This window comes from Amphibalanus amphitrite, unplaced genomic scaffold (assembly GCF_019059575.1).
Source record: "Amphibalanus amphitrite isolate SeventyFive unplaced genomic scaffold, NRLGWU_Aamphi_draft 000995F_arrow, whole genome shotgun sequence".
NCBI lineage: Eukaryota > Metazoa > Arthropoda > Thecostraca > Balanomorpha > Balanidae > Amphibalanus > Amphibalanus amphitrite.
Window position 1 is genome coordinate 96,679 of NW_024882489.1, and position 15,046 is coordinate 111,724.

Here is a 15,046-nt window from a genome sequence, read left to right on the forward strand (position 1 = left end):
ATTTTCTATTGAAAATCCCAACCTGAGCTACCTCTCTAGGGGGGTGTTTAGCGTTTCTGCCGCGATTTGGGTCATTTTGATCGCCGCCGAAACGGCTCGGTAGATTTTCTTGCCATTTTCAGCGTTTGGTCCCGTGTGGGGGAGCTACCGGCTGGTACCGGTCGCTTGAAATATAATTAACCCGTTTTGGGGTAATCGGCACGTGCATTTTCCCATAGGGTTAACATGGGGAAAAATTAAAAATGCGATTTGCGCAAAATCTGTTCAGTAATATTTGTCCACTTTTTTAGGGTCAGTTCTTGGGCTGGCACCTCACCTTCTGGGGGTAATTATTTAAAAATCATAGGATACAATTTCGGGTAATCTTGACGGACAGTTACCCCATGCTGAGCCTATGGCGATTTCGAAAAATTATTTTCAAATCAATTTTGCCAAAAATTTCCACGTTAGATTTTGAAAAAGTTCCAATATGTTGTGCACCGGGGTGTCGGCTACCACGTGGTATGGGTCAGATATGGGGCGATTGAAAAGCACGTGCCACGTGCAAACGTGTTTGATGGGGTAACCTCCGGGAAAATCCGACATTGGCCAACTGGGGGTCCTATGGCGTGGAAACCACTCCACCTAGCGGCACCAAATCAACGCAGCCGGTGAGCAGATGAGTCCAGCTTGTCGCACTAGTGGTCACGTGGCGCACGTGCTATTGCACGTGCCGTGGCACGGGGTCAATTTTGGTGCTTAAATATACTAGCATTGTGAAATGCAAGGAATGGGGGAAATAGCCGTCAGGCCGTCAGATTTTATGATAGGGTTGATCTGAAAACGGGTGTAGGCACAGAATGAAAAAGGCTAAAAAACTGCTATCTCGGATTTTTTGTAAAATTAAAAATTTAAAATTCTGGGGAAATTATATATTCGAAAGGTGAAATTTCCCTAAATTTTGCCGTTTTTTCGACCTTAGCCGTCCACTGTTCAGGGACATTGACACCGGCCGGGGTCATCTTTTAAATGCTGATGGCCACGTCGATGGGTCATCACGTGGCGTGAACGGTGGAGCTATCAAAGGTCCGGCACGTGCCACGTGGCCACGTGTTTGAGTCGCGTACCTCCCAGATTATCGTGTGTTTGCCGACTTGTGGCCTTATAGTACGAAAACAGCACAAGCCAGGAACACTGAAATGGTGCAATCAGTGAGGGGACAAGTCCTGCTTACACCACCGGTGGTCACGTGGCACACGTGCAAATCCGGGCACCTCCGTTGCGGAGATATTTTATAGTGAAATATTCAAATGTTCATAACTATGTCAGTTTACGTCCGATTGGGCTAGAATTTGGTGGGTGGACGAATTGTTAAGCGACAGAAACGAATGCGCCATGTTGGTTGCAGTGCGCCACGTTTGTCTAAAAGCGCCATTTTTGCCGCAAAGCGCAGAATGTGCGTAACTTTGTCGAACATTGGACGATTAGGATGTGCTGTAATTAAGGAATGGCTGCTTAAACGGCAGATATGAATGCACCACATTTGCCTCAGGGCGCCATATTTGTCTTAATGCGTCAGTGTTTGCGTTTTGCCTACGGCGGGCGTTTTTTGCGTCGGTGTTTGCGTTTTTCGGTGTTTGCGTTTGGCGGCGGGCGGACGTTTTTTTGCAGCGATTTGCGGTTGGCGGCGGGCGTGCGTGCGTTTTTTGCGGCGGTGTTTGCGTTTTTTGCGGTTTTTGTGTTTGGCGGCGGGCGGGTGGGCGATGCGGGTGTTTTTGCGGTGTTTGCGTTTGACGGCGGGCGGCCGTTTTAGCGGCGGTTTGCGGCGGGCGGCCGTTTTTTTGCGGCGTTTTGCGATTTGCGGCGGGCGGCCGTTTTTTTTGCGGCGTTTTGCGGTTTGCGGCGGGCGGCCGTTTTTTGGGGCGTTTTTGTGGTTTGCGGCGTTTTTTTTGCGGCGTTTTGCGGTTGCCGGCGGCCGGGCGTTCTTTGCGGTGTTGCGGTTTGCAGCGGGCGGCCGTTTTTTTGCGGCGTTTCGCCGTTGGAGGCGGGCGATGCGGTTTCTTTTTGCGGCGGCGGTGTTTGCGTTTTTGCGGCGTTTGCGTTTTGCGGTGGACGGGCGGTTTTTGGCGGCGTTTTTTGCGTTTTTTCTGCGGTTTTCGGCGGGCGGGCGATTTTTTGCGGAGTTTCCGTTGGCGTTTTGGGCGTGTGTTTTGCGCGTTTTGCGGTTTTGCGGCGGGCGGGCGGTTTTTCACAATTAAAGTCCCAACCTTCGGATCCGCAGTGCTGTTCGACAAGCGCTGCCCGGGCCTATCCGAAGGTTGGGACTTTTCAATTAGACAATCACTATTCTTTAGAATTGTGATTTTCTATTGAAAATCCCAACCTGAGCTACCTCTCTAGGGGGGTGTTTAGCGTTTCTGCCGCGATTTGGGTCATTTTGATCGCCGCCGAAACGGCTCGGTAGATTTTCTTGCCATTTTCAGCGTTTGGTCCCGTGTGGGGGAGCTACCGGCTGGTACCGGTCGCTTGAAATATAATTAACCCGTTTTGGGGTAATCGGCACGTGCATTTTCCCATAGGGTTAACATGGGGAAAAATTAAAAATGCGATTTGCGCAAAATCTGTTCAGTAATATTTGTCCACTTTTTTAGGGTCAGTTCTTGGGCTGGCACCGCAACTTTTGGGGTTAATTATTTAAAAATCATAGGATACAATTTCGGGTAATCGTGACGGACAGTTACCCCATGTTGAGCCTATGGCGAATTCGAAAAATTATTTTCAACTCGATTTTACCAAAAATTTCCACGTTAGATTTTGAAAAAGTTCCAATATGTTGTGCCCCGGGGTGTCGGCTACCACGTGGTATGGGTCAGATATGGGGCGATTGAAAAGCACGTGCCACGTGCAAACGTGTTTGATGGGGTAACCTCCGGGAAAATCCGACATTGGCCAACTGGGGGTCCTATGGCGTGGAAACGACTTCAACTAGCGACACCAAATCAGTGCAGCCGGTGAGCAGATGAGTCCAGCTTGTCGCACTAGTGGTCACGTGGCGCACGTGCTATTGCACGTGCCGTGCCACGGGGTCAATTTTGGTGCTTAAATATACTAGCATTGTGAAATGCAAGGAATGGGGGAAATGGCCGTCAGGCCGTCAGTTTTTATGATAGAGTTGATCTGAAAACGGGTATGGACACAAAATGAAGGGGGCTAGAAAACTGCTATCTCGGATTTTTTGTAAAATGAAAGATTTAAAATTCTAGGGAAATTATATATTCGAAAGGTGAAATTTCCCTAAATTTTCCCGTTTTTCGAGTTTAGCCGTCCACTGTTCAGTGACGGTGACACCGGCCGGGGTCATCTTTTACATGCTGATGGCCACGTCGATGGGTCATCACGTGGCGTGAACGGTGAAGCTGTCAGAGGTCCGGCACGTGCCACGTGGCCACGTGTTTGAGTCGAGTACCTCCCACATAATGGTGTTTTGGCCAACTGGTGGCCGTATAGCGTGGAAACAGAACCAGCCAAGAACACTAAATTGGGTCAGTCGGTGAGGTGACAGGTCCTGCTTTCATCACCAGTGGTCACGTGGCACACGTGTTCAGCTGGGCTCCTCTTTTGCGGAGATATTTTATCGTGAAATATTCAAATGTCCATAACTTTCTCAAATATGGTCCGATTGGGTACAAATTTGGTGGGTGGATGAATTGTTAAGCGACATGAACGAATGCGCCATGTTTGTTGCAGTGCGCCACGTTTGTCTAAAAGCGCCATTTTTGCCGCAAAGCGCAGAATGTGCGTAACTTTGTCGAACATTGGACGATTAGGATGCGCTGTAATTAAGGGATGGCTGCTTAAACGGCAGATATGATTGCACCACATTTGCCGCAGGGCGCCATATTTGTCTTAATGCGTCAGTGTTAGCGTTTTACTTACGGCGGGCGTTTTTTGCGGCGGTGTTTGCGTTTTTTTGGGGGGTTTGCGTTTGACGACGGGCGGCCGTTTTTGCGTTTTTGGCGGTGTTTGCGTTTGGCGGCGGGCGGCTGTTTTTTTTTTGCGGCGTTTTGCGGTTGGCGGCGGGCGTTGCGGGCGTTGTTTTTGCGGCGGTGTTTGCGTTTTTTGCGGTTTTTGTGTTTGGCGGCGGGCGGCCGTTTTAGTGGCGGTTTGCGGCGGGCGGCCGTTTTTTGCGGCGTTTTGCGGTTTGCGGCGGCCGGCCGTTTTTTGCGGCGTTTTGTGGTTTGCGGCGGGCGGCCGTTTTTTACGGCGTTTTGCGGTTGCCGGCGGCCGGCCGTTATTTGCGGTTAGCGGCGGGCGGTCGTTTTTTGCGGCGTTTAGCGGTTTGCGGCGGGCGCCCGTTTTTGCGGCGTTTTGCGGTTCGCGGCGTGCGGCCGTCTTTTTGCGGCGTTTCGCGGTTGGCGGTGGGCGATGCGGGCGTTTTTTTTTTGCGGCGGCGGTGTTTGCGTTTTTTTGCGGGGTTTGTGTTTTGCGGCGGACGCGCGGTTTTTGCGGCAATTTGTGCGTTTTTTTCTGCGGTTTTCGGCGGGCGGGCGATTGTTTTTTTGCGAAGTTTGCGTTGGCGTTTTAGGCGTGCGTTTTGCGCGTTTTGCTGTGTTTGCGTTTGGCGGCGGGCGGGCGGGCGGTTTTTTCACAATTAAAGTCCCAACCTTCGGTATCCGAAGGTTGGGACTTTTCAATTAGACAATCACTATTCTTTAGAATTGTGATTTTCTATTGAAAATCCCAACCTGAGCTACCTCTCTAGGGGGGTGTTTAGCGTTTCTGCCGCGATTTGGGTCATTTTGATCCCTGCAAAAACGGCACGGTAGAATTTCTTGCCATTTTCAGCAATTGGTCCCCTAGGGGGGAGCTACCGGCTGGCATCGGTCGCTTGAAATATAATTAACCCGTTTTGGGGTAATCGGCACGTGCATTTTCCCATAGGGTTAACATGGGGGAAAATTTCAAATGCGATTTGCGCAAAAACTCCACGTTAGAAATGGATTGTTTTTTTTAGGGTGGGTTCTCGGGTCGGGACTCCACCTGCCGGTGGTGGCCGTTTAAAATATAATTATACTTCCTTAGGGTAATCGGCAGGGACAGTTACCCCATGTTGAGCCTATGGCGATTTCGAAATATTATTTTCAAATCGATTTTGCCAAAAATTTCCACGTTAGATTTTGAAAATGTTCCAATATGTTGTGCACCGGGGTGTCGGCTACCACATGGTATGGGTCAGATATGGGGCGATTGAAAAGCACGTGCCACGTGCAAACGTGTTTGATGGGGTAACCTCCGGGAAAATCCGACACTGGCCAACTGGGGGTCCTATGGCGTGGAAACGACTTCAACTAGCGACACCAAATCAGTGCAGCCGGTGAGCAGATGAGTCCAGCTTATCGCACTAGTGGTCACGTGGCGCACGTGCTATTGCACGTGCCGTGGCACGGGGTCAATTTTGGTGCTTAAATATACTAGCATTGTGAAATGCAAGGAATGGGGGAAATAGCCGTCAGGCCGTCAGTTTTTATGATAGGGTCGATCTGAAAACGGGTATGGACACAGAATGAAGGGGGTTAGAAAACTGCTATCTCTGATTTTTTGTAAAATGACAAATTAAAAATTCTGGGGAAATTATATATTCGAAAGGTGAAATTTCCCTAAATTTTCCCGTTTTTCGAGTTTAGCCGTCCACTGTTCAGAGACGGTGACACCGGTCGGGGTCATCTTCTACCTGCTGATGGCCACGTCGATGGGTCATCACGTGGCGTGAACGGTGAAGCTATCAAAGGTCCGGCACGTGCCACGTGGCCACTTGTTTGAGTCGCGTACCTCCCAGATTATCGTGTGTTTGCCGATTTGTGGCCTTATAGCACGAAAACAGCACAAACCAGGAACACTGAAATGGTGCAATCAGTGAGGGGAGAAGTCCTGCTTGCACCACCAGTGGTCACGTGGCACACGTGCAAATCTGGGCACCTCCGTTGCGGAGATATTTTATAGTGAAATATTCAAATGTACATAACTTTTTCAGTTTAAGTCCGATTGGGCTAGAATTTGGTGGGTGGATGAATTGTTAAGCGACATGAACGAATGCGCCATGTTTGTTGCAGTGCGCCACATTTGTCTCAAAGCGCCATTTTTGCCGCAAAGCGCAGAATGTGCGCAACTTTGTCGAACATTGGACGATTACGATGCGCTGTAATTCAGCAATGGCTGCTTACACGGCAGATATGAATGCACCACATATGCCGCAGGGCGCCATATTTGTCTTAATGCGTCAGTGTTAGCGTTTTGCCTACGGCGGGCGTTTTTTTTCGGCGGTGTTTGCGTTTTTTTTTTTCGGGGTTTGCGTTTGACGGCGGGCGGCCGTTTTTGCGTTTTGGCGGTGTTTGCGTTTGGCGGCGGGCGGCCGTTTTTTGCGGCGGTTTGCGGTTGGCGGCGGGCGTGCGTGCGTTACGGGCGTTTTTTTTGCGGCGGTGTTTGCGTTTTTTGTGGTTTTTGTGTTTGGCGGCGGGCGGGCGGGCGATGCGGGTGTTTTTGCTGTTTGCGTTTGGCGGCGGGCGGCCGTTTTAGCGGCGGTTTGCGGCGGGCGGCCGTTTTTTGGGGCGTTTTGCGGTTTGCGGCGGGCGGCCGTTTTTTGCGGCGTTGTGTGGTTTGCGGCGGTCGGCCGTTTTTTACGGCGTTTTGCGGTTGCCGGCGACCGGCCGTTATTTGCGGTTAGCGGCGGGCGGTCGTTTTTTGCGGCGTTTAGCGGTTTGCGGCGGGCGGCCGTTTTTGCGGCGTTTTGCGGTTCGCGGCGTGCGGCCGTTTTTTGCAGCGTTTCGCGGTTGGCGGCGGGCGATGCGGGCGTTTTTTTTGCGGTGGCGGTGTTTGCGTTTTTGCGGTGTTTGTGTTTTGCGGCGGACGCGCGTTTTTTTTTTTGAGGCATTTTGTGCGTTTTTTCTGCGGTTTTCGGCGGGCGGGCGATTGTTTTTTTTTTGCGAAGTTTGTGTTGGCGTTTTGGGCGTGCGTTTTGCGCGTTTTGCGGTGTTTGCGTTTTGCGGCGGGCGGGCGGTTTTTCACGATTAAAGTCCCAACCTTCGGATCCGCAGTGCTGTTCGACAAGCGCTGCCCGGTATCCGAAGGTTGGGACTTTTCAATTAGACAATCACTATTCTTTAGAATTGTGATTTTCTATTGAAAATCCCAACCTGAGCTACCTCTCTAGGGGGGTGTTTAGCGTTTCTGCCGCGATTTAGGACATCTTGATACCCTCGAAAACGGCTCGTTAGATTTTCTTGCCATTTTCAGCGTTTGGTCCCCTATGGGGGAGCTACCGGCTGGTACCGGCTGCTTGAAATATAATTAACCCGTTTTGGGGTAATCGGCACGTGCATTTTCCCATAGGGTTAACATGGGGAAAAATTGAAAATGCGATTTGCGCAAAATCTGTTCAGTAATATTTGTCCACATTTTTAGGGTCAGTTCTTTGGCTGGCACCTCACCTTCTGGGGGTAATTATTTAAAATATAAATGACAAAATTTCGGGTAATCGACGCCGACAGTTACCCCATGTTGAGCCTATGGCATTTTCGAAAAATTATTTTCAAATCGATTTTGCCAAAAATTTCCACGTTAGATTTTGAAAATGTTCGAATATGTTGTGTCCCGGGGTGTCGGCTACCACGTGGTATGGGTCAGATATGGGGCGATTGAAAAGCACGTGCCACGTGCAAACGTGTTTGATGGGGTAACCTCGTGGTAAATGCGACATTGGCCAACTGGGGGTCCTATGGCGTGGAAACCACTCCACCTAGCGACACCAAATCAGTGCAGCCGGTGAGCAGATGAGTCCAGCTTGTCGCACTAGTGGTCACGTGGCCCACGTGCTATTGCACGTGCCGTGGCACGGGGTCAATTTTGGTGCTTAAATATACTAGCATTGTGAAATGCAAGGAATGGGGGAAATAGCCGTCAGGCCGTCAGGTTTTATGATAGGGTCGATCTGAAAACGGGTATAGGCACAGAATGAAGGGGGCTAAAAAACTGCTATCTCGGATTTTTTGTAAAATGAAAAATTCAAAATTCTGGGGAAATTATATATTCAAAGGTGAAATTTCCCTAAATTTTCCCGTTTTTCGAGTTTAGCCGTCCACTGTTCAGAGACGGTGACACCGGCCGGGGTCATCTTTTACATGCTGATGGCCACGTCGATGGGTCATCACGTGGCGTGAGCGGTGAAGCTATCAGAGGTCCGGCACGTGCCACGTGGCCACGTGTTTGAGTCGCGTACCTCCCAGATTATCGTGTGTTTGCCGATTTGTGGCCTTATAGCACGAAAACAGCACAAGCCAGGAACACTGAAATGGTGCAATCAGTGAGGGGACAAGTCCTGCTTACACCACCGGCGGTCACATGGCACACGTGCAAATTTGGGCACCTCCTTTGCGGAGATATCTTACAGTGAAATATTCAAATGTGCATAACATTGTCAGTTTAAGTCCGATTAGGCTAGAATTTGGTGGGTGGATGAAATGTTAAGCGACAGGAACAAATGCGCCACGTTTGACTCAGTGCGCCACGTTTGTCTCAAAGCGCCATTTTTGCCGCAAATCGCAGAATGTGCGTATCTTTGTCGAACATTGGACGATTAGGATGCGCTGTAATTAAGGGATGGCTGCTTAAACGGCAGATATGAATGCACCACATTTGCCGCAGAGCGCCATATTTGTCTTAATGCGTCAGTCATTGACCTCTATAATACCTAATAGAGGTCAATAGAGGTCAATGGCGTCAGTGTTTGCGTTTAACGGACGGCGGTCGTTTTTTTGTGGCGGTGTTTGCGTTTTTCCGGTGTTAGGCGGTGGGCGGCCGTTTTTGCGTTTTTTTTTTTGCGGTGTTTGCGTTTGGCGGCGGGCGGCCGTTTTTTTTGCGGCGTTTTGCGGTTGGCGGCGGGCGTTGCGGGCGTTTTTTTGCGGCGGTGTTTGCGTTTTTTGCGGTTTTTGTGTTTGGCGGCGGGCGGGCGGGCGATGCGGGTGTTTTTGCGGTGTTTGCGTTTGGCGGCGGGCGGCCGTTTTTGCGGCGGTGTGTGGCGGTTGGCCGTTTCTTTTGCGGCGTTTTGCGGTTTGCGGCGGGCGGCTTTCTGCAGCGTTTTGCGGTCGCCGGCGGCCGGCCGTTATTTGCGGTGTTGCGGTTTGCGGCGGGCGGTCGTTTTTTGCGGCGTTTCGCGGTTGGCGGCGGGCGATGCGGTTTTTTTTGCGGCGGCGGGGTTTGCGTTTTTTTTGCGGTTTTCGCGTTTTGCGGCGGACGGGCGTTTTTTGGCGTTTGGGGTGCGTGCGATGCGGGCGGTTTTGATTTTTTTGCTGCGTTTTTTGAGTTTTTTTTTTGCGGTTTTCGCGGGCGATTTTTTTGCGGCATTTGCGTTGGCGTTTTGGCGTCCGTTTTGCGCGTTTTGCGGTGTTTGCGTTTGGCGGCGGGCGGGCGGTTTTTCACAATTCAAGTCCCAACCTTCGGATCCGCAGTGCTGTTCGACAAGCGCTGCCCGGGCCTATCCGAAGGTTGGGACTTTTCAATTAGACAATCACTATTCTTTAGAATTGTGATTTTCTATTGAAAATCCCAACCTGAGCTACCTCTCTAGGGGGGTGTTTAGCGTTTCTGCCGCGATTTGGGTCATTTTGATCCCTGCAAAAACGGCACGGTAGAATTTCTTGCCATTTTCAGCAATTGGTCCCCTAGGGGGGAGCTACCGGCTGGCATCGGTCGCTTGAAATATAATTAACCCGTTTTGGGGTAATCGGCACGTGCATTTTCCCATAGGGTTAACATGGGGGAAAATTTCAAATGCGATTTGCGCAAAAACTCCACGTTAGAAATGGATTGTTTTTTTTAGGGTGGGTTCTCGGGTCGGGACTCCACCTGCCGGTGGTGGCCGTTTAAAATATAATTATACTTCCTTAGGGTAATCGGCAGGGACAGTTACCCCATGTTGAGCCTATGGCGATTTCGAAATATTATTTTCAAATCGATTTTGCCAAAAATTTCCACGTTAGATTTTGAAAATGTTCCAATATGTTGTGCACCGGGGTGTCGGCTACCACATGGTATGGGTCAGATATGGGGCGATTGAAAAGCACGTGCCACGTGCAAACGTGTTTGATGGGGTAACCTCCGGGAAAATCCGACACTGGCCAACTGGGGGTCCTATGGCGTGGAAACGACTTCAACTAGCGACACCAAATCAGTGCAGCCGGTGAGCAGATGAGTCCAGCTTATCGCACTAGTGGTCACGTGGCGCACGTGCTATTGCACGTGCCGTGGCACGGGGTCAATTTTGGTGCTTAAATATACTAGCATTGTGAAATGCAAGGAATGGGGGAAATAGCCGTCAGGCCGTCAGTTTTTATGATAGGGTCGATCTGAAAACGGGTATGGACACAGAATGAAGGGGGTTAGAAAACTGCTATCTCTGATTTTTTGTAAAATGACAAATTAAAAATTCTGGGGAAATTATATATTCGAAAGGTGAAATTTCCCTAAATTTTCCCGTTTTTCGAGTTTAGCCGTCCACTGTTCAGAGACGGTGACACCGGTCGGGGTCATCTTCTACCTGCTGATGGCCACGTCGATGGGTCATCACGTGGCGTGAACGGTGAAGCTATCAAAGGTCCGGCACGTGCCACGTGGCCACTTGTTTGAGTCGCGTACCTCCCAGATTATCGTGTGTTTGCCGATTTGTGGCCTTATAGCACGAAAACAGCACAAACCAGGAACACTGAAATGGTGCAATCAGTGAGGGGAGAAGTCCTGCTTGCACCACCAGTGGTCACGTGGCACACGTGCAAATCTGGGCACCTCCGTTGCGGAGATATTTTATAGTGAAATATTCAAATGTACATAACTTTTTCAGTTTAAGTCCGATTGGGCTAGAATTTGGTGGGTGGATGAATTGTTAAGCGACATGAACGAATGCGCCATGTTTGTTGCAGTGCGCCACATTTGTCTCAAAGCGCCATTTTTGCCGCAAAGCGCAGAATGTGCGCAACTTTGTCGAACATTGGACGATTACGATGCGCTGTAATTCAGCAATGGCTGCTTACACGGCAGATATGAATGCACCACATATGCCGCAGGGCGCCATATTTGTCTTAATGCGTCAGTGTTAGCGTTTTGCCTACGGCGGGCGTTTTTTTTTCGGCGGTGTTTGCGTTTTTTTTTTTCGGGGTTTGCGTTTGACGGCGGGCGGCCGTTTTTGCGTTTTGGCGGTGTTTGCGTTTGGCGGCGGGCGGCCGTTTTTTGCGGCGGTTTGCGGTTGGCGGCGGGCGTGCGTGCGTTACGGGCGTTTTTTTTGCGGCGGTGTTTGCGTTTTTTGTGGTTTTTGTGTTTGGCGGCGGGCGGGCGGGCGATGCGGGTGTTTTTGCTGTTTGCGTTTGGCGGCGGGCGGCCGTTTTAGCGGCGGTTTGCGGCGGGCGGCCGTTTTTTGGGGCGTTTTGCGGTTTGCGGCGGGCGGCCGTTTTTTGCGGCGTTGTGTGGTTTGCGGCGGTCGGCCGTTTTTTACGGCGTTTTGCGGTTGCCGGCGACCGGCCGTTATTTGCGGTTAGCGGCGGGCGGTCGTTTTTTGCGGCGTTTAGCGGTTTGCGGCGGGCGGCCGTTTTTGCGGCGTTTTGCGGTTCGCGGCGTGCGGCCGTTTTTTGCAGCGTTTCGCGGTTGGCGGCGGGCGATGCGGGCGTTTTTTTGCGGTGGCGGTGTTTGCGTTTTTGCGGTGTTTGTGTTTTGCGGCGGACGCGCGTTTTTTTTTTGAGGCATTTTGTGCGTTTTTTCTGCGGTTTTCGGCGGGCGGGCGATTGTTTTTTTTTTTTGCGAAGTTTGTGTTGGCGTTTTGGGCGTGCGTTTTGCGCGTTTTGCGGTGTTTGCGTTTTGCGGCGGGCGGGCGGTTTTTCACGATTAAAGTCCCAACCTTCGGATCCGCAGTGCTGTTCGACAAGCGCTGCCCGGGCCTATCCGAAGGTTGGGACTTTTCAATTAAGAACAATCACTATTCTTTAGAATTGTGATTTTCTATTGAAAATCCCAACCTGAGCTACCTCTCTAGGGGGGTGTTTAGCGTTTCTGCCGCGATTTAGGACATCTTGATACCCTCGAAAACGGCTCGTTAGATTTTCTTGCCATTTTCAGCGTTTGGTCCCGTGTGGGGGAGCTACCGGCTGGCAAAGTTACAAAAAATATAATTGACACGTTTTGGGGTAATCGGCACGTGCATTTTCCCATAGGGTTAACATGGGGGAAAATTGGAAATTTGATTTGCGAAAAATTTCGTCAATTATATTTGCTGATATTTTTAGGATCGGATCTAGGGCTGGCACCTCAACTTTTGGTAATAATTATTTAAAAATCATAGGATACAATTTCGGGTAATCTTGACGGACAGTTACCCCATGCTGAGCCTATGGCAATTTCGAAAAATTATTTTCAAATCAATTTTGCCAAAAATTTCCACGTTAGATTTTGAAAAAGTTCCAATATGTTGTGCACCGGGGTGTCGGCTACCACGTGGTATGGGTCAGATATGGGGCGATTGAAAAGCACGTGCCACGTGCAAACGTGTTTGATGGGGGAACCTCGTGGAAAATCCGACACTGGCCAACTGGGGGTCCTATGGCGTGGAAACCACTCCACCTAGCGACACCAAATCAACGCAGCCGGCGAGCAGATGAGTCCAGCTGGTCGCACCAGTGGTCACGTGGCGCACGTCCTATTGCACGTGCCGTGGCACGAGGCCAATTTTTGTGCTGAAATGCACCAACAATGTGAAATGCAAGGAATGGGGGAAATTGCCGTCAGGCCGTCAGGTTTTATGATAGGGTCGATCTGAAAACGGGTATAGGCACAGAATGAAGGGGGCTAAAAAACTGCTATCTCGGATTTTTTGTAAAATAAAAAAAATAAAATTCTGGGGAAATTATATATTCGAAAGGTGAAATTTCCCTAGATTTTCCCGTTTTTCGAGTTTAGCCGTCCACTGTTTAGGGACGATGACACCGGCCAGGGTCCTCTTTTATATGCTGATGGCCACGTCGATGGGTCATCACGTGGCGTGAACGGTGAAGCTATCAAAGGTCCGGCACGTGCCACGTGGCCACGTGTTTGAGTCGCATACCTCCCAGATTATCGTGTGTTTGCCGATTTGTGGCCTTATAGCACGAAAACAGCACAAGCCAGGAACACTGAAATGGTGCAATCAGTGAGGGGACAAGTCCTGCTTGCACCACCGGTGGTCACGTGACACACGTGCAAATTTGGGCACCTCCGTTGCGGAGATATTTTATAGTGAAATATTCAAATGTACATAACTTTGTCAGTTTAAGTCCGATTGGGCTAGAATTTGGTGGGTGGATGAATTGTAAAGCGATATGAACGAATGCGCCATGTTTGTTGCAGTGCGCCACGTTTGTCTCAAAGCGCAATTTTTGCCGCAAAGCGCAGAATGTGCGTAACTTTGTCGAACATTGGACGATTTGGATGCGCTGTAATTAAAGGATGGCTGCTTAAACAGCAGATATGAATGCACCACATTTGCCGCAGGGCGCCATATTTGTCTTAATTTGTCAGTGTTTGCGTTTTGCCTACGGCGGGCGCTTTTTGCGGTGGTGTTTGCGTTTTTTTTTCGGTGTTTGCGTTTGACGGCGGGCAGCCGTTTTTGCGTTTTTGGCGGTGTTTGCGTTTAGTGGCGGGCGGCCGTTTTTTTTGGGGGCGTTTTGCGGTTGGTGGCGTGCGTGCGTTGCAGGCGTTTTTTTGCGGCGTTGTTTGCGTTTTTTGCGGTTTTTGTGTTTGGCGGCGGGCGGGCGGGCGATGCGGGTGTTTTTGCTGTTTGCGTTTGGCGGCGGGCGGCCGTTTTAGCGGCGGTTTGCGGCGGGCGGGCGGCGTTTTGCGGTTTGCGGCGGGCGGCCGTTTTTTGCGGTGTTTTGTGGTTTGCGGCGGGCGGCCGTCTTTTACGGCGCTTTGCGGTTGCCGGCGGCCGGCCGTTATTTGCGGTTAGCGGCGGGCGGCGGGAGGTCGTTTTTTTTGCGGCGTTTAGCGGTTTGCGGCGGGCGGCCGTTTTTTTTGCGGCGTTTCGCGGTTGGCGGCGGGCGATGCGGGCGTTTTTTTGCGGCGGCGGTGTTTGCGTTTTTTGCGGTGTTTGCGTTTTGCGGCGTACGCGCGTTTTTTTTGCGGCATTTTGTGCGTTTTTTCTGCGGTTTTTGGCGGGCGGGCGATTGTTTTTTGCAAAGTTTGCGTTTGCGTTTTAGGCGTGCGTTTTGCGCGGTTTGCGGTGTTTGCGTTTGGCGGCGGGCGGGCGGTTTTTCACAATTAAAGTCCCAACCTTCGGATCCGCAGTGCTGTTCGACAAGCGCTGCCCGGGCCTATCCGAAGGTTGGGACTTTTCAATTAGACAATCACTATTCTTTAGAATTGTGATTTTCTATTGAAAATCCCAACCTGAGCTACCTCTCTAGGGGGGTGTTTAGCGTTTCGGCCGCGATTTTGGACATTTTGATTGGGGCAAAAACGGCTAGTTAGATTTTCTTGCCATTTTCAGCGTTTGGTCCCGTGTGGGGGAGCTACCTTGTGGCAAAGTTACAAAAAATATAATTGACACGTTTTGGGGTAATCGGCACGTGCATTTTCCCATAGGGTTAACATGGGGGAAAATTGGAAATTTGATTTGCGAAAAATTTCGTCAATTATATTTGCTAATATTTTTAGGATCGGATCTAGGGCTGGCACCTCACCTTCTGGGGGTAATTATTTAAAAATCATAGGGTACAGTTTCGGGTAATCTTGACGGACAGTTACCCCATGCTGAGCCTATGGCGATTTCGAAAAATTATTTTCAAATCAATTTTGCCAGAAATTTCCACGTTAGATTTTGAAAAAGTTCCAATATGTTGTGCACCGGGGTGTCGGCTACCACATGGTATGGGTCAGATATGGGGCGATTGAAAAGCACGTGCCACGTGCAAACGTGTTTGATGGGGTAACCTCCGGGAAAATCCGACATTGGCCAACTGGGGGTCCTATGGCATGGAAACGACTTCATCTAGCGACACCA